Source organism: Microtus oregoni, unplaced genomic scaffold (assembly GCF_018167655.1).
Source record: "Microtus oregoni isolate MIOR12 unplaced genomic scaffold, Mior012 000004F_ref0000308, whole genome shotgun sequence".
In the NCBI taxonomy this organism is placed as follows: Eukaryota; Metazoa; Chordata; class Mammalia; order Rodentia; family Cricetidae; genus Microtus; species Microtus oregoni.
Window position 1 is genome coordinate 4,325,046 of NW_024543063.1, and position 20,745 is coordinate 4,345,790.

Genomic DNA, 20,745 nt, shown 5'->3' on the forward strand with positions numbered 1-20,745 from the left:
GTTGACACTCAGTGACGGTGTAATGGTGTTTATTTCTTCATGTTTGCTTTTATCAACAGATAAAGTGTTGCCTTTCTCCTGTTATTAAGGAATAGAACATTCTGTCATGTTCATTGGGCGTTCCTTCTTTTGTTTTCTTGTCTTTGCCTCTGCTTGTTTGGCTTGGAATACTGTGCTAGTCTCAGCTTTGAAAGCCTCCTTCCTGTGAAGACCAGCCTCTGCGAAGATGATGCAAGCCTTTCCCTGTTTTAAACTTCATTTGTGTCCAGATGCTTCAAAAGTGAGGCAGCTACTTCCTGCAATATTGTTTTCAGGTGAAGCCTGAGAAAGGCGTGGCTCTTAAATCCAAGGAGTTTTGAAAGGGACTGACTGCCTTCCTTCAAGCTGTGTTCCTTGTGTATTCTTCCTTCCTTTGTAAAGATCGACCTTGCTCTTCCCAGACAGTCCAGCCACTGTCCAGCAGAGAGAAGCACTCATCTGGTTTCTGGTCCCATGGTTTGTGGGCTGCTGGTTCCTGGGTGTTCTGTTGCTGCCTGGTTTCGTCACCAAGCTGTTCACATTCATTTGCCTGTGGTTTACTTTTATACTGCTGAGTAATATTCTTGGATATTTCACAACTGGGGCTTGTCCATTTCACTACTTATTATGTTAACCATTTTAATTAAGTCAAGCGATCAGTACTCCCTTTCATGATTGTTGATGGTATGCCTGACCTATAAGCCCATGGACAGGTTCTTTTTTAAAGTACTTTTTTTTTTTTAAAAAAAAATGCTTAGGTCTCCTTCTTTGATGCGATAGAAATAAATTATTAGCAGTTTGCATTCCATCTTCTTCACTGATTTGAAAAGCTGCCTTCATTACGCCCCGCAGGAGTAATATTACAAACAACTAACAATTGGCCAGGCACCGGCCTTGGCTTAGGAAGCAGCTCATTAGTGACAGCCTGGACAGACAGTTCCTATCAGTTTCCACCCCGAAGCCAGTTAATTACCTGGGGGCAATCTTACCGCCGTTCGTCTTCTTGACTGTGTCTCGAGTGTTCATCTTCCTAATCACGCCAATTCCCAGTTGCTTTGGAAGTTACACCTAGGTATTGACTGTGTTCTCTGGTTATGATTGGGAATTTCCTGTCACGTGTTCTAAAGTATCTGCTGTGATGGCCCAATGCTTACTCTGCACATTCACTACTGCAGTTAGTATGTCTAAAAGGTTTTTCCTACTTAGGTGCTGGTGACCAAACCCAGGGTCATAAGCACGAATCTTGCCACACAGTTTGGACTGGCTCTACTTCTAAACTCTGAGATGCCGGGATTATAGGTGCACACAATTAATTATAGATTATCCGGCCCACCCAGATCACTCTCAATATTAGAGAATAAACCCAGAGACTTGTTTGTGTCAGTCAGGTACGCTGTATAGTCTTCAGTCTGAAAGGAGTTTTTTGTATTTAATTTTTAATTGGTGGGTTTCTACTAATTCCTGGGTGTTTGCGTGTAAGGGGTCTGCCTTTATTTCTGATCTTTGGACAGTTTGGGACTGGGACTCTGTGACCTTTGGAACCCTGGGTGGTGCTGGCGTGGCCCCTCTTCTAAGCTAGGTTTGCTGCTACAGCCCTTCTATGTAAAGAGCACAACTCTTCTTCTTTTTGTTTTTTAGAGACAGGGTATCTCTATGTAGCTTTGGCACCTATCCTGGATGTTGCTCTGTCGACAAGGCTGGCCTTGAACTCACAGAGATCCACCTGCCTCTGCCTTCGGAGTGCTGAGATTAAAGGCGCCTGCACCACCACCGCTCAACTGGGAACCCAACTCTTAATCAGCATACAGCAATACTCCCCACCCCCTCCGAAACCTACCTTTTGAAAACAACTGCATCCGAGATTAGATTTCAAAACTTTCTCATGTAACTTTTGTTCAGGTTTGTCTTCCATTCAGTACTCGTAAAATGTTTGATTACTGGGTATCTTAATCCTTTCAAGTCCTTCTGAACTTCATTTTTCATCGGAACGTTAGCTGGCTACAGATCATGCGTTATTTTGTATGTAAACTGGTTGGTGTACTTTTCCATAGGTAGCTGCACTAGCGCTCCTAAGTGCTGTCATTTTTGTCTGCTCTTTTACTATATTCCATAAATCATCCCTTGGTTTCACAGCTGAGCTACCCTCGCGTATGAATTTCTCCCAATGAACGAAGCTTTCTAAACACTATTACCCTAAGTTCACGAAGAGACTCCATTGCATTCTGCGAATTGTTTTAATCCACATACCTAAAGTTTTCTCCAAATTATGGACCCAAAACGCTATTAATCTCTGCACAACCCTACAAGGCAAGGCCTAGCAAATAGGCCAGTATCCTAGGTCACTAGCCAGAGGCCATGCAGGGTGGACTAGGTGCTCTCTCCTTCAGGCTGGACACGGGATTCTGGAAATAGCATGCACTCAGAATGAGAAGTTGTACTACTCTCCTGACGAATAGGAACTGGACCCAAGGGCGCCAGAAACTGTAGCCTTTCACGCCCCTCAACTGTGAACGCCAATCATAGGTGCTTGGCCCTGGCCTAGTGGACAGACGCCCAGCGATGTCGCCAGCTACAGCCTTGCGGCTGTGAACCCGCTGCCGGCAAACAGGGACGCTGTGACGGCGACCCCGGGCCTACATCCCCAGTTCCCACGGCCGCGCTCAAAGCCCGAGTGCCAGAGCCGCACCCCCGAACGGCGCGCCCGCCGCGGGGCAGGGCGGGGCCCGGCGCGCCTGCGCACTCCCCCAGGCTTGGCGTCTCCGGCACGCAGCCCACGTGACCTGTGCCTTGCCCAAGATGGAGGTTGTAACCAGGCCTGGCCGGGCCCCCGCCTCAGTTCGCGCCCCTCTGCGCCCCCTTGGAGCATGAGACAGGAACTCATGCACACCGTTTTGACCCAGGCAGCGCCGCGGGCTGCCGAGCAGGTCTGGCTAAAACTTCCAGTCAGTGCCCGCCCCAGCTCCCTGCTCTTTCTCCAGAGCGAAGCTCCCATCGCTGGCGCCTACAAATCCTCAGTACGCCCCGCTCGCAAGGATTGACAAACCCGGAAGCCAATGGGGTTTTGAATTTTTGCAAGAGGGCGGGCAGAGGCGGAGCCTCTTTGTAGTGCCCGCGGAGTGGGGCCGGCTGTTGGGCTACTGTGGGGCGGGCTTAGGACTCGCAGGCTAATGGGAGGGCAGCTGAGCGCTCGGAGGCGGAGCCGAGCCGTAATTGACGCTTTCTTCATTAGAAACCAGGCAGGGGGCGGGGCCCGCGGGGGGGAGGTGACGCAAGGCCGTTGAAGCCAATGGCTGACGGGCCGCCGGCGGGAGGGGCGGGGCCGGAGTGCCTGACGGGCGTAGGGCGCGGCCTATCCCAGCGCGGCTCTGCGCTCGAGGGGGAGCAGCATCATGGTTCAACGTGGGTCAATTTTTTGTGAATGAGGAGGGGAGGTTGTGGGGCCGCCGCCGCGGAGCACCATCCCCGCCGCCGCCGCCCGAGCCCGAGCCCGCGCGCCTGCTCGCGCCGCCGCCGTCGCCGCGCCGCCTCACGCCCGGCCCCCTCAACGCGGCTGGGCTGCTGTCGCCGTCGCCGCCCGAGCCCGCCCGCCCGCCGGCGGCGGCGCAGGCTGAGGAGATGCGGCTCGGAGCGCCCGAGCAGGGCTAGACGCGGCCCGCCGCCGCCGCGGTAAGCCACCGGCCGTCATTGTCCGCGCCGCCCGATCGCTGGCGGCAGGTGGACGCCCGGCCCCACCGAGGCCTCGGGGCCCTGCGCCGCGGGCTGGCGGGCGGGAGAGCGGCCTGCGCCGGCGGGCGGGCAGGTGGGCGCGCGGGGGCGGGGGCCGGGGCGTTTATGTAACTTTGTCAGCCTGTGAGTTTGCAGAAAACGCCCCTCGGCGACGGCTGGCGGCGGGGTGGGGGCCGCGGCTGGGCCCGGACCGCCGCTGGGCTGGCGAGGAGCTGCGCGAGCCCGGGAGGCGACCCGGTGTCCACCCTGAGCGAGGGTTCTAAAGGCACGGCTGTAGCCCACACCGCGGGAGTCGGTCGGAAAGGCCGGGTGTGGAGCCCGTGTTCTCCTTTAATGCACACCGAAAATTTGTTAATAACTTGCAGCCGCTGATAGCAGTGTTTTGGTTATTGCATGCTGTAAATTGACCTGCTGTGACACGATTTTCAAATAAAGCGTCGCAGAAATTAAACTTAAGTTATTTTAGAACTAATGACTTTCTTAACTAAATCCTAATTGCATTACTGTAGAGACCTACCTAATTGCTTTCCGAGAGCCACTCCGCCTGCCCGGGGAGGGAGGAAAGGCCTGTGTAGTCACTTTGCCTCCCTGCTTTTCTCTGCTCAGGCTTTTCTGCCTGTCCCCGCAAACCACCTAAGCATTTAAGGCCTCAGAGTATTAACGTGTAAACAGCCCCGCCGCACTTTGGGGCTAGGGGGATGCTGGCGGCTTGCACCTTGACCTGGTTTCGCTTTTTCCTCCATGATATGATCGTGGTTGCCGGGAGTTTTAATTGCTTCTGATAATTCCGTGCATTATTTCAGGACCGGTCTGATGAAAGCTAGTGTGGTGTGGTTTCAGAATCCAGTCAGAAAGGTGGTGGGGATAGTGCTTGGGGAGAGGCAGGGAGGTTGAATTAAGAAAACTCAGCTGCTTGTACACAAATATACACTATAGCAGTTACAAGGCAGCAAAAGTTATTGCAGAATTTTGCAGTCTCTATGGCAACACAATTACTCCATTATAATTGGAAATGCAAAATGCCACCCAGTTAGAAGTTCATCAGAATGGAGTTTTGGATATCAAAAATATGTGAGATTTAGTTAAAAATTCCTTTTTTCCCAGGTAGCTTCTGCAGCTCTAGTCTAGGTTCAGTTGTCTATTTTTAAGACCCATCCGCTTTCCCAGATCTGCCACTCCTCGGGATCTGTGGCATCTTTCCCCAGAAGAACTCCCCATTTGTGTGGGAGGGAAGTATTTTCATGCCTTTAAAAACACACACCCGACACACTGTAAGACTTCTATGGTTTTCTGTGTTCTGGCTTTTCTTTTAAAGATCAAATGCCTTCCTAAAGAGCAGTAATCACCCAGAAGAGACTGGGTTTGCTAGAAGGCAGAGAGAGGTAACACTGCCCCCTTTAGGGGTCTGCCGTCTGCTTATAGGGGAGATGGGAGCGTTGTGGGGGAGGAAAAGGACTGTGGACTACAAGCAAGCCTGGAAGGCCTAGGGACCAAAGACAGATGTGACCAAAGCAGCCCTAGCCGGAATGTTCTGTGGTTAGCAGTATCAGAGAGCCGTGCAACATAAAACGCCCCTGAATGGCACCTCAGAAGCCTAGGGGCTACTGCTGCACGAGGTGGGCGAGATGACATGGCACTCTGTCTTCGTGGGTCTCCCGGCACCCAGCTTGGCTTCGGTTTCAAATCTGTGTTAGGAGGATGCCCCTCTTGATGTTTACCAGAAGAGCTGTAGTGCTGGAAGTTTCCACACATCGTGGGGCTGCTGCAGCTTAATTTCGTTATAACTCTTTCCTTTTAACTGCTGCATATTTTTGCCCAGTAATCGACTTCCATTTTCCAGCCTCATTGTGAGGTTTCAATGCAGCATGAATGGCTTTGAATTCCAATCCTTTGATGTTGGGGGTGGCACCGAAGGAAAGGCGACTTTGTGCCGTCCTAATTGCCAGAGCAGAAGAAAATTTCATCACTCCCGTCGAGCTCGTCCATGCCATTTTCTATTGAAAACGGATGGTTTTTCAGAACTCTGAGGCTGCCATAAGTAATACATTAATACCTGATGTAGGGAGCCAGGGAGATGCAGAAATGAGAGACACCTGCTGCTGCTGCTTGAAGATTGGGGTGGGGGCCTCAGTCCATAGTTTTGGTTGTCTCTGAGGCTCGGGGGTGACTGTGTAGACTTCAGAGGGTGAAGCCAAAGTTGAATCCATGTCCCATTAGTTGTAGCCCATTCTATTCTGGGGTAGGGGCCCCAAAGAGATTTTTGGTTCTCCAGTGACCTACTGTTCAGCCAACTCTGGGCATTAAGTGTGACCCTGACCTTTGAGGTTCATGGCAGATGACCGAGGGGCAGAGTCAGAAGTGCTGCTGCATTGGAGCAGACCCTGCTCCATGACTACAGAACTCAACTGAGCTGAGATCGGCTGTGTTCTGTCATGAGGTCCGTTGTTTGCTCATGGGCTCATGTGAATGCGCAGTATAGGCTTTGTCTAGGGTGGAATGTGGGCTGGCATCTGCAGCTGCTCTTGGCTTTGCTGCTGCCCTTGCCTCTCTGACATGTCTCCTTACTTCCTGGAAGGCCATACCAGGTCCACACAGATGGCCTCCACTGGAACCCTCCATGTAACTGAACTAGGTTAGAATTCTGGAAGTTCCCGAGCAGATGTCCTCTCTGGATCAGGGAGATTACACAAATCAGTAGATAGTGTTTCATGAGCACGCGGTCAGGGCCATGGGCCATTCTTGGAGCACTTTCCAGTTTCCTTTATTGCTCCCATAGCTACAAGAGATGGGTGATGCTACACATCCTTTGATAGAAGGGATGTGTGAGAGGAGTGGCAGCCTTGCGTCCCAAAGGCTGAGTCCTTCTTTGCCTCTGCTTGAGGGCCAGAAAGATCTCGGTGTGGAAGGTCAGTGCTGTTGTTTGGACAGCAAGCACAGCTAGCTACCTTGAGAAGATAATTTGGAATACCTCTCCAGTGTAGTGTTGGGTTGTGTGTCCTTGCAGCTGTCACGGTTCTCTGGGTGTCATCTGTGTCAGGGAAGTAACGCTGATGTTCTCATGCTGTCTTACATTGTGTCTTCTGTGTATGATTTTGGGCCAAGGGTAGCATTGAAAGGCTCTGGGTTCCATCCATAGCATTGCAGAAATTGAAAACAGAACAGTCCAATTGGGTTAGCCAGTGGTTTCTACATCCTGTTCCTTGCTTGGGTCTCTTGAGGTCCGAGGCTGTCTGGGAGCAGGTGGTGGCAGCAGAAAACGGCCTGTGGTCTGTGTCCATCTTTAAACAGAATTGCTTAGTGTTCACTAGTAGTCTGTCAGTTACATGGGAAATTTTTATTGGAAGCATGTATTTGAGGATCACAAACTGAAAAACTACTTCATTTAAATGTTCTTATCCTAAAAGCAAGATAGAGCTTTAAGAGATAATATTTGCAGATTTAACAGTAAGAAAAAAGTCTCTGGTGAAAGATTCCATAACCAAGATTCAGAAACAAGAGAAAGATACACAATCTATTTGGTCTTTATGAGATTAATGGCCAGTATGTAAAGAGCTTTTGCAAACTAACAATAAAAGGATGAGCTTCCCTGTTACAAGATTAGGAAGGAATGCAAGTAGGCAGATCGCAGCTAAGAAGAAAAGACTGAGCTTAGCTAATAACCCAGTGTACAGAAGATTCCATCTGTGCCCTTTGTATTAGTTCATTTGATAATAGCACCCAGAGTTGTGATAAGGATTCCTGTCCTATGTAAATTATATGTAACAATTGCTTAGACTGGGGCTTAGGCCCTTTTAAGTAGAATGTAAGCACTAGGTATTACACATATTTGTTTTGTAGTGAGAGCAATATATACTGTCATGTAAAATGTTTAATTGTTCTCCAGGAAAGTATCAAAATGTGAATGGCCATTCATTCAAGTGGCAATTCTGTAGCTTAGAATTTATTCTGATGAAAGACTGTAATAAGCACATTATACCCAGGTACATGCGGGGCATGGACTGTGCCATTTAAGTAGTTAAGCTCTGTGAGTACCCTTGTTGCTCCAGAGGGATGCGAGGGGGGATTCTGCCTGTGTATAGCAGGCAGGCAGGCAGGCAGGCAGGCAGGCATTTGGCCCAGAGCAGTCTGCAGACTGGCCTTCTGGTTTTAAGAGTCTCCAAGGTGATACTGTTGGCCATTGGGATATCAGGAAAATGGGGCATAAGAGACTTTCATTGTGTTTATATGTGTTGGTGTTAGTTATACATTTTTGCTTATAAAAAATGTAAAGTGGTGCAGTAGTTGTATTAAAACAGTTGTTAGTGCTCTATTTCTTTTTCTTTTCTCTTTTTTAAAGGAGAATAACCAGGTCCTTGGGAAGCTGGTAGATAGACTTAGCATTAGAAGAATCTGAGATTGTTGCTCTGAATCACTCTTAAGCTCTCCAAGGTGGAGCTGACCTCCTGGGTCTGCTCTGCTCCTGTGCAGTCCATGCTGCAGGCTGTTTCTAATGGACCTATGAAAGCAGGTTTCTACCTAACTCTCCATGCAGGAACTCCTCTCAAGGTTTCTCTGGAGGACCCAGAAAGCCTGTGGGTCCTTGCCTCTGGTTTCCTGACCTTCACTCATGGTGTTTCTCCCATTGCTGAGCTTTCACTGTGCTTGCTCTGCTTCCTCGCTTCTGAGAGGTCGTCTTTGGTCTGGGCCTTTGCACAAACTGTTCCTGTTGCCTCTGTCTTGAGTTCATGTCTTCGCTTCAGTCTTCTATTCAACTTAGTTTAAAGGCCTTCTTGCTTTTTCCTCATGTTATCCAGTTGTGCAATTTCAATAGCTTATGGTGGCATTAGTTGTTTAATGTCATCTCTTGCTGGCTGAAGACTTGAAGGAGTCAAAAGGCAAGAGTGCTTCATACTTGCTTTGTGCCTGGTCTATGGGCAGCTCAGGTACCTGATGAACGCATGTGCAGTGCAGTGCAGGAATTGGATGCAGAGCTGGGTGAGGATGTACACCCAGTCCGTTGCCCCTGTGCTGTCTGCTTTGTTCTGGAATTGCCTGTTCTCTAGCCGCCACCCCCTCCCCCCCAAGCATCTGGGAACTTCTTGCTCCTGATTTTGGAGATTACACGCTGTTAAGTAGATCCATAAATACAAGTGAAGTGGGTTCTGTGATGTAGCAAGGAGTGAGAGGCAGAAAGGACTTACACACAGCTGCCAAGTAGCAAATGGGCCATTGTGCTTGGCCAGGGCAAATGCTCCCAGCTTGTCCCATGGGTGGGTGGTGGGGGCTGGCTGTGGTATTCAAGGTGGCAAGCTGCTGCTCCTGTTAAAGGCATTTTCCCTGTTTGTTTTAATTTGGAATTAATAACATTACTTAGTTATTTCCTATTTAACCTCATAATTTTAACATGATCCCTTAATATGGTTGCATACATAAACATTTTAGAGTCTGCTCTGTTTAAAACTGCATGTTGAGCTTTGTTAGTTTACTGTTGTCTGTGAAGTATTCCATCTCTGTGAGTCAAGAGCTTTTGTTGGATTGATGTTTAAGCTTGAGACAATAAATCATCTATGGCTTGAAAGCCTGTAGCAGTATTCCTAGTGGGAGTGCTGTCCCAGTGGTGAGGGAATGGTGACTCCCTCATTGGCCTTACGGGCTGCTTTTTTGCTAGAGTAGTTCTTTTTGAAACAGAAGTTTTTATGCTTCTCTTATCCTTGATCTCTGGTGCTGAAGAAGGTCCTGAATATTTCTGATGGATCTGCAGTTGTTTTCTAAGTATTCATTCTGCTCACAATGTGTCCAGGTTATCGTTTCAAACTAGACTTGGGTGATGGGACTCCGTTGAACATCTGTGTTGTGGCTGGCACAGAGGCCTGGAGCATCCCAAACCTCCTCCCTACCACTGGCCGCCAGAAAGAAACACAGGTGCAGATAGGGACCTAGGAAGAGCAACAGACATACAACAGGTGCTTAAGGTTACCATTCCAAGAACCAGGGTTGTGTGAAGCATGAAGAGGGGAGTCTGAGAGGGCTCCTTGTGGCTGGGGTGGTAAGAGGCCTGAGCAAGTTGAGTGGGTAGGAGCATTTGTCTGAGAGTAAGTAGGTGTGGTCTTTTTGAGTCAGCCATAGTGGTGGGAGTGCATCAGGGTGGGAAGGCCCTCATGGTGGAATGATGGCCCAGCTTCAGGGATTGCATAGCTGGAGTGTGTAAGCAGAGAAGAGCTGGGTATTCTTGTACTGGCTGCAGGGAGCTCGTCCTTGTGAAGGACTGCTGTGCCTTGCAGTGCAGTCATCTGGTGTCTAATGTGGCTGCATTCCTTGATTCTGTTTCTTATGCCTATGCCTGGCTTTGCTGCTGCTGTGCCTTACCTCTCTGACTGTGTTGAGACACATCTTCGAGGCTCCCAGGTTGCTCGTGGCTGGGATCTCTGCTGAGTATGTGTTAGGACTAGGGTTTGAGCACCATCATGAAGGGCCCCCCTGTGCCAAGCTTTTGGGTCACACTACTCTGAAGCTGGAGCTGCAGACCAAGGGGGAGGGGACAGGGCTCAGTCTGTCTTTCAAGTATGCTGCTGAGAGCTTCCTCTATGGCCCACCCAGAACCTCTTAGAGAAGAAGCTTATTTAGGTCAGATGCTTGCTGGGAGCCAGTGGAGGACAACCTCTCACCTTGACATCAGTGTCTGCAGCAAAGCCATTGCTTGTTGGCTCATGTCATTGCAGTAGTGTGGCAGCTAGCAGGTCAGCAGTGTGTGGCAGGACACACAGTCTCTGCTCTTTATTGCCTAGGGGGCACCCTTTAAAGCTTGCTCACCTCCGAACTCATGCTAGAGCCCTGTGATCCACTAGGTGAGGTTTGGGATGTGGCCTCCTGGGCAGGAGGTACAGGTTGGCCAGTTAGGTCTAAGGTGCCCTTGGACTTTAAAGAGCTTAGGAAGTAGTTGGTAAATGCCACAGTGGGTGAGGCCCCTTTTGCTATGGTATTTCTGTGAAGTCCATACTAGATAGGACTGGCGTTGGTGATCTCTGTCCCCTTTCTGTTGGATACTCCTGTGCAGCTCCTGTGTTATACTTCCCTTGCCTCTCTGAGCTGGGGGGACACATCCAGGGCTGCTGAGTTCCCAACTTTTGCTTTTGCGGTGAGTTCCTTTTCCATAGCAGGTTATATTGCCTTTCATTTTTACTGCCCTGGTCATTTTGCAATAGCTCCAGTGTCTCTTGCAGTTGTCAGCTGAAGTGGCAGCTGACCTGAAAGTTCTGTGCTTTGGTACCTATTGAAGTCCCCAGGCAGCAGGGCTGGCTCTTTTCTTCAGCAGCTGGCATAGAGCAAACCACAGTGCTGAGGCTCGTAGAAGAGCATGTTGGTTTTTAGAGTTAGTCAATAGTCTTTCCTAAATAACCACATTTCCTATACCAGGATAGACTGTGATCATCATTTGGGTGTGCTTTGGTGACAGATTTTCAGAATCTAAGTGGGGATATAACTAGACGAGCAAAGAGGCCAACAATGGGATTTTACTTATCTGAGGTGCATTGTCTTCTGGCTCCTTGGGTGGGCTCATTACAGGTGTGGGATGTATGCGTGGCTCTGTTCATGGTGGTGCCATTGCCTGTGGGCTAGGATAGTGGTTTTGACGCTGACTTTCCACAGCTCTTGGCTGTTGGAGACAGCTTGAGTGTTGAGTCAAACCTGAGTCGAACTCCCCAGCTTAGCCTTTATGACTTCCTTGTCTGGATGGCCTTTGTGCATCTCATGCCATCTGTAGGATGGAGGGAGAGGAGACCCGTTGGAGGTTCTAGACAAGTGAGCACTCTTAAGGACTGGCCTTCATTTCCCTGTCTTTTTTCTCTTTCCTCCACCTTATGCTGCTCCTTATCCTCTTTACTTGAAGGCCTCTGGTAGGAATAGTGGGAAGGGCAGAACATGTCATCTGCAGGGATGTTGTTGGCCTTTGATGCAACTGCAGGACTTTCTGAGGCCTGTGTTAGCTTAGGGTATCTCTGCAACTGCCAGAATTGTGGTTGGGAGTCCTCTCAGCAGGGTCATTTAGGAGCAAGAATTTCTCCGCCTTTTGTCTTTGCAGGGGCTGTTTTGTAGCTTGTGGATACCAAGGACTTGAGGGCTCAAGATAGTTGCTTTTGGAATGCTGTGAGCCCCTCAGGGCACTACTCTGTGTATTACAGTCCCTACCTGCAGGCAGGGCCTGGCCTATGATTGTAATTGTTTTGCCACTGAATCTGCGCAGCTCTTTTGTGTGATGTGTACCTGGCCAGTGGTGCTGTCCTGTCCCCCCGAGGGGCTGTGGAAGTGGCCTGATGACCTTTTTATGATAGATCTCTATTGTCAGTACACTACCTGGTATTGTGGAAAAGAACTGCTTTGTGGTCCTGAGCCACAAGTGCAGTTACTAAGGGTTTCCCTGTTCCTGCAACTGGGCGGTTTCCACCCTCCTCTTCACTGTTCCCCCTCGATATGAGCAAGAATCACTGTCATCCTAGGCAAGCTAACAGTGACTAGAGGGACACTTCATGACAACATGCTCAGGATATGGGTGCTATAGGCATGTAACAGCATCTGGTGGCACAGCAGGGGACAGAGACACTGTGTAGGGCAAGAAGGACTGAGGAAAAGGCCATGGTCACTCTCCATGGGATTGCTGTGGCCAGCAGCATACACTCTGGAAGAAAGCCCCTGAGGAGTGGAGGTGTATAGAATAGGGGACCAGGTGATGTCCCTCTGAGATGACTGAAAAGGCAGCAAGCATATAATGGCTCTGAATGTCAAACAGATCTTTCTGGTGTTAGCTTTCTCAGGTAGGGTCTCTTTGCACAATTCATCACTCACTTTGGAAATTGTCTGGCCCACTTTCCAAAGTACAGATGAAGGAAGTTTCCAGCTGGGCGGGAGCTGTCTCCTCTACAATGTATTAAGGATTCCTCCCCCTATCCCCCTTGCACTTGATCTTAGAAAAGTCAGCTTCATGGGTGACAGGGCCCTGCTAAGTGTCCCAGAAGTCCTTCACTGCTTGCACTTCAGAGAGAAATGTCTTTGCCTCAGCAGAGTCTTGAGTTCATGCTGGTTGGTCTGGCTTTGGTCTTACAACATCTCTGAGTCAGGCACTGCCATGAGAACCACAGACTGCACTGTGTGGCTCAGCCTACATGCTGGTGCTGGGCTCGCCTCTTCCGGAAACTGACTAGAACATCAGCCTCCGCCTATGGAAATGGCTGCTGTCTAGAGTGAGGGAATGGGAAGGGATACTGAGGAGGGTGTCGGTTGCTAGGTTGTTGGAGCTCCTGGATCTTCCTTAGGCTCTACACCAGTTCTGGAGCAGTCCTTGAGTGAGCTCGGGCTCATAGCACAAGCCATGTTGTACACTTTGCAGACCTGAATCTCATGTGATCCTCTCTGAGGGAAGAACGATCTACTTAGGAGGTGGAGTGTGCTCAGTAGGGTCAGCTGGAGGGCCTGGGTGGGATTCTCCAGTGTCGTGTGCACATTTCTGTCATAGCATCTTGCAGAGACAGGGTCGTGCTTTATTCACCTCCAGTGGCTAACTGGGGAATACAGATGACCTCAGAGAGGGACTGCGTACCTCCACATGGGTCCTATGGTGGCACCAGGTGGAAAGAGATTATGTTGTAGAGACTGGTTGTAGTCCAGTGAGGTGAGTGTTCATGGCTGGGGTTCTAAGTAAACAGAAGGGTGGACGGCAGACCAGAGTGCCAGTAGCTGGGCTGCACAGAAGCACAGAGAGTAGGACATCCAGACCTACTAGCCAGCTTCTCTCTGTGGCTGGCCCTGGTCCTTATGGCTGTTAGATGCCTGAGGATACTTCTGCCACAAGGAGGGAGGAGTGGGCAGGCGCCGAGTGTCTCCTGAGAAGACATAGTACAAATATAGCTCAGGCCCAGGCAGTGACCATGCTATACCCTTTCCTGTGTGCTAGTGAGGTTTTGGAAGGAATATACTTTGGAATTGGACCGAGGGGCTTCAGAGCCTGGGCTTTATGGTCCTCCAGCAGGCCACAGGTCAACTGTTCGGCCTTTTGGCCCCAGTCTTCATTTACAGCATGGACAAGAGAATTTCTGTCTCTGAATATTTTGTTATTAGGCATAATGCAGAGGTTGGAATCCTAGCCCCTAACCGTACACCAGCATGAGAGGAATTAGCCTCGCTGCTTTCTGAGGCTCACATGCGTGGGGCCAGCTATATCTTCCTTTGCTTCTTTAGTGTCTAGCATGGACCAGGCCCGGTGCTATCATTGTATATGGTCTCTATGCACCATAACTTGGATGCTTTTGCTTCTTGTCTAACACTGAAGAAGCTGATGTTCCTAGTTTGGCAAGTTCCATGGTGAGAGCCATGGTTTCAAATTGGCAGCTGCTCTGAGAGCCTGTGCCTTTTTTGCCTTCATATTAGTTGGGGTACACATGGAATAGTGCCTCAGTTGGAAGAGCACCCACTGAGTCTTGGGTGGCTATGTGTGGTTAGGGGCTTAGACTTTGAGAAACATGCCAGTGTGCATCTGGCATGGTTGTGTATGAGCTATTCTCTTGGCATTTGCCTGGCCTCTCCTGTTTTCTTGTCTGTACAACCAGAGTGGTGGGACCTTGCCATGGCTATGTTGTGTAAGGATCAAGTATCACATCCCTGGCAGCAGGCACAGGCTAGCCACAGATACGTGTGTGGAGGGAGGCAACAGCTGTTTTAGCCTTGGTATGCTATGCCTAGTGTAGAGAGTATTCTGACCAGAGCGGCGCCTGCACACCCTTCACAGATTTCCTGACATAGGAGGCAGGGTGGAAGATTCTCTTAGAGGCCGTGTTGGTGGCCTATGTACCTGGGCAAAGGACACTGAAGACCTATACCATGGGTGGCAGGACTCAGGACAGAAAGTGGCCTCGTGGAACAGGCTGGGGAATGTTCTGGCTACTGGTTGATATTGTACAGGGCTTGGCAATTGCTTTGGCAGGTGACCTTGTTTATGCCATTGGTTAGCTACACTCCCATTTCTCTTTCTTCAGCCCTGCTTTAGCTCTGTGAATGCAACCCCTAATCCCATGCATGTACATAGATATGTGCACACACGCATGCTTGTAAGCATATGCATATGTACATAGAGCCCGTATCCACCGTGAATTTAGATTTCTCTCATAGATTCCTGGTGGGTGAGGGTCAGCCAGTGCTCAGTTTTCCTCACCATCACTCACTGAGGAACTGAAGACTTGGGGACACTGTGCTTGAGGTGGTGGTTAGGGTGATGAGCTCCTTACTTAGGGAGTATGGTCCTTACCCAATTCTTCCTCTGCATGGAAATGCTGGGCCTTAATCTTAAGAGCTAAGAATGCTGAGCAGTCCTCTCCAGGGCAGAAGTCCTAAGTGTCATCTCATTAAATACCCTTGAGTGGGCCAGGCTTTGGGCGGATAAGGCCTTGGTTTTTAGGCTTCAGAGGCCAGGACTTACACTTAAATTTAGTGCTGACCTCTTTCCTTAGGGCATTCCTCTTAGTTTTTCAGGTATAACTGTGGCCTCAGTCTTTGCCAGGATAACCCTGGAGTATGTCAGAGGATGCTTCTGTCCTGAGGACTCCACTCTCCATCTTTTTGTGGCTCCATATTGTTCATTTGGATGTTCTTGGAATCATCCAGGGCACCAGACTTTGTCCCTACTTGGCTTGCCAGTTCTGGTGTCCATGGAAATTTACCTTATTCATACTCTTCCTTGGAAGTTAACCTCAAAGTTGTGTTTCATGGGTCATTCTGTGGCCAGGGCCCTGTGACCCAGTCCTGGTGGTCTTGGTATTATTTCTGCTTCTGGTGCAATCTCTTTCCCTGTCAGTACTGATGATCCTTCTTCCTGTTTCAGGGTTGACCCTCTCCTGGCTATGACATTGACTTGTCATGTGATTGCTCCAGGGATGCCTTCCTGGCTTGGACCTGATCTTCCCTCAGACCCTAGCCTCTGGTTTTTCTACTTGTTACCTGTTCTCATCTTTTCCCCCTCACGCCCGGTCATGCCATTGTCCCTCTAATATCTGCCTCATCTTCAGGGTTCTCTTGGCTTGATTCAGCCCCCTTAAGCAGGTTCCTTCCTATATCCTTCCTCAGTGGACACATTGCCTTGGCCCTGTTTGGGAAACTCTGGGCTTTTCTGCTCCAGGCCTTTATGAATTCTTGCCTTGGGCTAGTTTGTATTGTTAGGACAGAGCTGCAGGTGATTGCCCTAGTTGTCTCTGATGGCCAGACAGTACACTTCTGACTCTAGTGACACTGTCACAGCCTTGGTACTGACTGTTGTCCTTCTTTCCTCCTGCCCTCTTGGTGAGTTGTGAGGAGTGGTGGTGGAGGCCACGATTATAGGGTCCAAGGCATGCCATGCTACCTCTTCCTGTCCAGGAACCGAAGCAGGTGTGTGCTGCTCTTATACAGCTAAGTCTCATGCCTAGAGTTATTCACAGGCTTGAGGCTGGGAATAGGTTGCCTCTGGGCACCTGTTCTTCATTTTCTTTTGTTTTTTTTTTTGTTTTTTTTTTTCAAGATAGGTTTTCTCTGTGTAGCTCTGGCTGTTCTGGAACTTGTTCTGTAGACCAGGCTGGACTTGAAATCAGATTCATCTGCCTCTGTCTCCCAAGTGCGAGGTTTAAAGGTGTGTTCCAACACATCACTGCCCATCCTACCTTCTCTATATTGAGTTCTCTTGTTATTAAACTGGCAGAAGGTGACCAGAATCCCCTTACATTTGGACCTTGAAGGGCTCCAGAACTGAGTGCGTCCTCCTTTTGAGAGTAGCTGTCCTGCTTGTCCCAGTGTATTGAGAAGAAGAACACTTTCTCTGCCTCCTGGTATGAGGGAGGCTAGGAGGCAGCAAAGTTCAACTAAGACGTGTGCATGGTTAGTGCTGGAGAGAGGGGTGGGGAGTGTTTGGACCCTAGTCATGTGAGTCCTGATTCCTGAGAGAATCATCAGAAGAACAGGGCATACCCCGTGAAAATCAGTCTTGGGTCCTTGTGTATACACATATGTGTGTGTGTGTGTGTGTGTGTGTGTGTGTGTGTATGTATGTGTGTGTGTGTGTGCGCGCGCGCCGTGTAGTATTTGTTTTCTCCCTCCTCTGGGCTTACTTGTATTCTTGCACTGGCCCCTACCCACATCAGTGTGGTAACCTGGAAGACGTATAAGGAGACATTTCTTGTCGGTATGTCCTTGACCTGTGGATTCATGAATGTGGAAGTTTATCTTAAACTGCTAAAACCTCATCCTTGGCCAGACGTGGTAGTGTATGCATGCCTTAATTCCAGGACTCTGGAGACAGAAGTAGGCAGATCTCTGAGTTTGGGGACAGCCTGGTCTACAAAGTGAGCTCCAGGATGGCTAGGACAGTTACACAGAGAAACCCTGTCTTGGAAAACAAAAACAAAATTACTCTAGGCCATATTTAATACAGTGAACATTTTAGGGCTAAAAGCAGAAGGGCCCTGGGAGTGTACTTCACAGCCAGTATGTATGTGGTAAAGCAGCCAGACCCATCTTAGCAGTCAGTCCTTGCTCCTTTGGAGGAAGGGCAGTTCCTTTTTATTGAAGGCTCCCTCACAGAGAGGGGATAAAAACCTTCCAAATGCCATTTTGCACATATCTGGAGGGGTTATGGATCTTTGGAGCCCACCAGATATCCTGGCCATCTCAGATTAAGAACATGTGGTCTTTTAGACACTAGGTACTTAAAACCTGCCTTGGTCAGTGTGGCTTGGCATGCAACCAGTTCTTAGCAGTCATGGTCAGAGGTGCCCTGGGGTCATTTCTTTCTCCCTATACAGGGTGTTGTTGGAGGAGATAGGACACTGCACGCCGTTACTCAACCACTGCAGAGGCGAGCTGACCAGCTGAGATGCCAGTGTCTGTTGGCTCCTTGAGCGTGTACACAGGTGCATCTGTCTCTCAGCTTCTCTCCCTTGGTTTCTGCTCTTGTCCTTCTTGGCCACAATTGGTGCGGCTTACCCAGGGATTAGATTTTTCCGCACACTCTGCAGAATTGTATGGACTTATCAGCATCTTCTTTCTTATTCCATTCTGTACCTGTCTGTCTCTTTTCTCTCTCTTGTATGGGTCAGCCTCTAAGTCCTGCTATCTGAGAGGAGCATTGTGAGTTGGATGGGGTGGGGTTGTCTTTCATCAGAACAGGGAAGACTGTTTGCCTAGTCCTTCAGTGTATTGGGTTTGGAGATGAACTTTTCTTGGTTGCCCTACCCATGGACCGTGTCCTTGGTGTGTATTTCTCTGAGATTCTTGGAAGGTTCATTTATAAGGTACCCAGTCTTCCCAGATGGTTCCACTTGGTTAAGAGAGGATTCCTCTTACCTGAACATGGTTAGATGAGTTTTCTAGGTCTAACACAATCTCTGCACAGATTCCAGACTCACAGTTTGCTGATATCTTGCTCATACTCTGTGTCGAAGTTTGTGGCTGACAAAGGTCTGTACAAGGCTGCACCTCTTACGGGAAGAGCAGGGCCAGGCCCCACTAGTGAGGGGCAGTGCTGGACCTACGTGATACGGGATTTTCCTGAGCATTTGGGATGGGGTGGCACAGGAACCAGGTGTCTTCTGGGTACTGGGGAAACCAGAGCAAGATGAGTATGCTGTTAGATAGGTGCCTTTAGCATGGGTATATTAATCTCAGAGGTACCTTTCATTTGGCCTTAGAGAAAGTAGAAGCTGTCACTTAGGTCGGGCTGTGTCCAGGACGCTCTGGCCCACCTCTCTCTGTTGTGGGGATCTCTGGAGAAGTGGGCAAACCTACATAGAGGGGAGGGCCCTACATCTCTTGGGGTTTACCCTCAGTTTCTGTGAGGTGAACCATCCAGGTTACTACTTGGTAGTCCTCCATTTACATGATCAGAAAGGTATATAATAAGAATTTTGTTTCTGATTGCCTGAGAATTTTTATTAAAGCATTTCTAATATCATTAATATTAAGAGAACTAAATTGAAAGAATAGATCAGCAATACAAATAAGCAGTTACTGTAATTGGGAAAATACTAATGATTTAATTTGCATATGTGGCAGAAGCATTTTTTATGACTGCCTTGATAATAAAAGACAGGCTGAGTAGCACAAATGCAAGCAAATGAAGAAATCCATTAATTCTCCTATTCATTTAAAAAATGGTATTCCCGGCTTTTACAGTGACAGTTTAATAATTAGGGTGCCTAATTTTAATCTGTTCCGTGGGTGCACACCCTGACTAGCTTGGGCAGCCAGCTGCCAGTGGTAGGATTCTGTGCTTGACTGAAAGAGTGCAGGAAGCTGGGGTCCTAATATTGAAGCCACAGTGATATGATACTGTTGGCTATGTGATTTCCATTGCTATGGAGCATGTGAGCCAGTCTTGTTGGAGACTGTGTGGTGACTTGAATCACTCAGGGTTGAGTTTGTTGGAGGGTTCTCTTCCGTAGGTGTTTTTTGATCCATCCTTCCCCAGGAGCCATTTGACAGTGAAGGAGATGGTCTGGGTTGTGATAACAAGCTGTGCTTGTGGTACACCCTCATTCCCACCCTGCCCCTGCCCCTACCACTTAACTCAAATGCTGCCAGTACTGGCCCAGAAAGCCCTGATATGAACACTTCTTGAACATGAGATGCAAAGGACACTACAGTAGTGGAGGGTGGATCAGCTGCACAGTCAGAGAGACTAAACCGCTTGGGGGTAAGTTACACATGTCACTTCTAGTTTGGGGGCGAGGAAATGAAGTCATCTCTCATTTACATATTTTGCATTTGAATGAAGTGTACCTTTATCCTTCCTTTTCTGATCTTTTAATTTTTGTCTCTAAGCTTTGGAAGATGTGTCTAGATTCCCCAGAACTTTGGTTTCTTAGCAGAGCAGACAGATAGTTAGAGATAACAAAGAGGCTTATTTGTGTGGTAATAACTATACAGCATGAAAGGAGACTGCTCACTGTAGTGCGTTTTTAGAGTATGCAAAGCAATGCACTGAGAGTCCTTGGTCTTGCCCTGCAGCTCCCAGGCTGCAGTTTCCATTGCAGTGAGGAAGAAAGGCAGTCAGTAGGTGACATATCACACTGAGTCCATGATTGTTTCCTTCACTATGACATGATATGCTTCTCCCATGTGTGACAGTTCCAGTTTCTGTAAATACATGTACATGTTCTGAAGTTGTGTGTTGTCACCAGTTATTTCACCAGTAGCTGGAATGTGAACACAGCTTCTGTTCTCGGCATCCTGCAGGTGCCAATGAAGGTGCCGTCACTGTTTACTGCTACGCTCTGGGAAGTTTACATCAGTGCCTTTCCTTGTTCTCTGAAGTGGTCTATAAAGGCTAAGTAGAAGAGGACAGGCAGCATGGCTTTGAATGGAGGGGATGTAGAAGTAATGAACCCATATAACCAAGTAACTTGACAATTTATTGGATTTGTGTGTAGCCTTTTAAAATAAAAAAGTGTGAAACTTGACTCTAACCATCTGTAGGTGTACTGTTCAGTAGCATCAATTCACAGTCATAACCAAATGCAGAGTATTCTCAGAATTCAAACTATACATGCTGTTATAGGGTTGAAAGATGAGTGGCTTTTATAAAATGCAGGTTCTTGTTGGTCCCATGGTGAGCTTAAACACTTGCTCAATCCAAAACAAACACAAGATGGGATGAGACCAACGTTTATAAGTATTGTGTGTGTTATACAAGCAGTAGCAAGAATATGTGATATGTAACAGTAGTTTATATTTAGTGGTTAATAATGCGTAGCATTGTCTAATTTGCAAAGTACATTTAGTGTCTACATGGGTGTATGCATGAGTCTGTACCTGTGCAATTGACTAGAGGCCTTTGGGGAACAAGATCCATGAGTCACTGCAGAACTTGGACCTTTTCACCGCTAGTCCTTGCTGACAAGGTCCAAACCTTCAAACCTGATCAGGCTGTCTGCCTTCTTTCTCTACATGAATCAAACTCAGCTGTTGGCCTTGGTGCTCAGGAGTCAAGTTTGAGACTTTGCATTGTCTCTG

General features: G+C 48.6%; 1 protein-coding gene across 7 annotated transcripts in view; it reads left to right on the top strand.

Moving 5' to 3' along the window:
- The first annotated feature begins 2,820 nt into the window (after positions 1 to 2,820).
- The window catches only part of Hdac4 (histone deacetylase 4), a 257,499-nt gene continuing 239,574 nt past the window's right edge, over positions 2,821 to 20,745 (top strand). For 6 of the 7 annotated variants that reach the window (XM_041649678.1, XM_041649681.1, XM_041649680.1 and 3 more), the window contains exon 1: positions 3,393 to 3,684. The gene's annotated coding sequence lies outside the window, so the exon portion shown is untranslated. Of the gene's footprint in view, positions 2,943 to 3,392; positions 3,685 to 20,745 lie in introns of those variants that run through there. The other variant, XM_041649679.1, reaches the window with a different exon arrangement.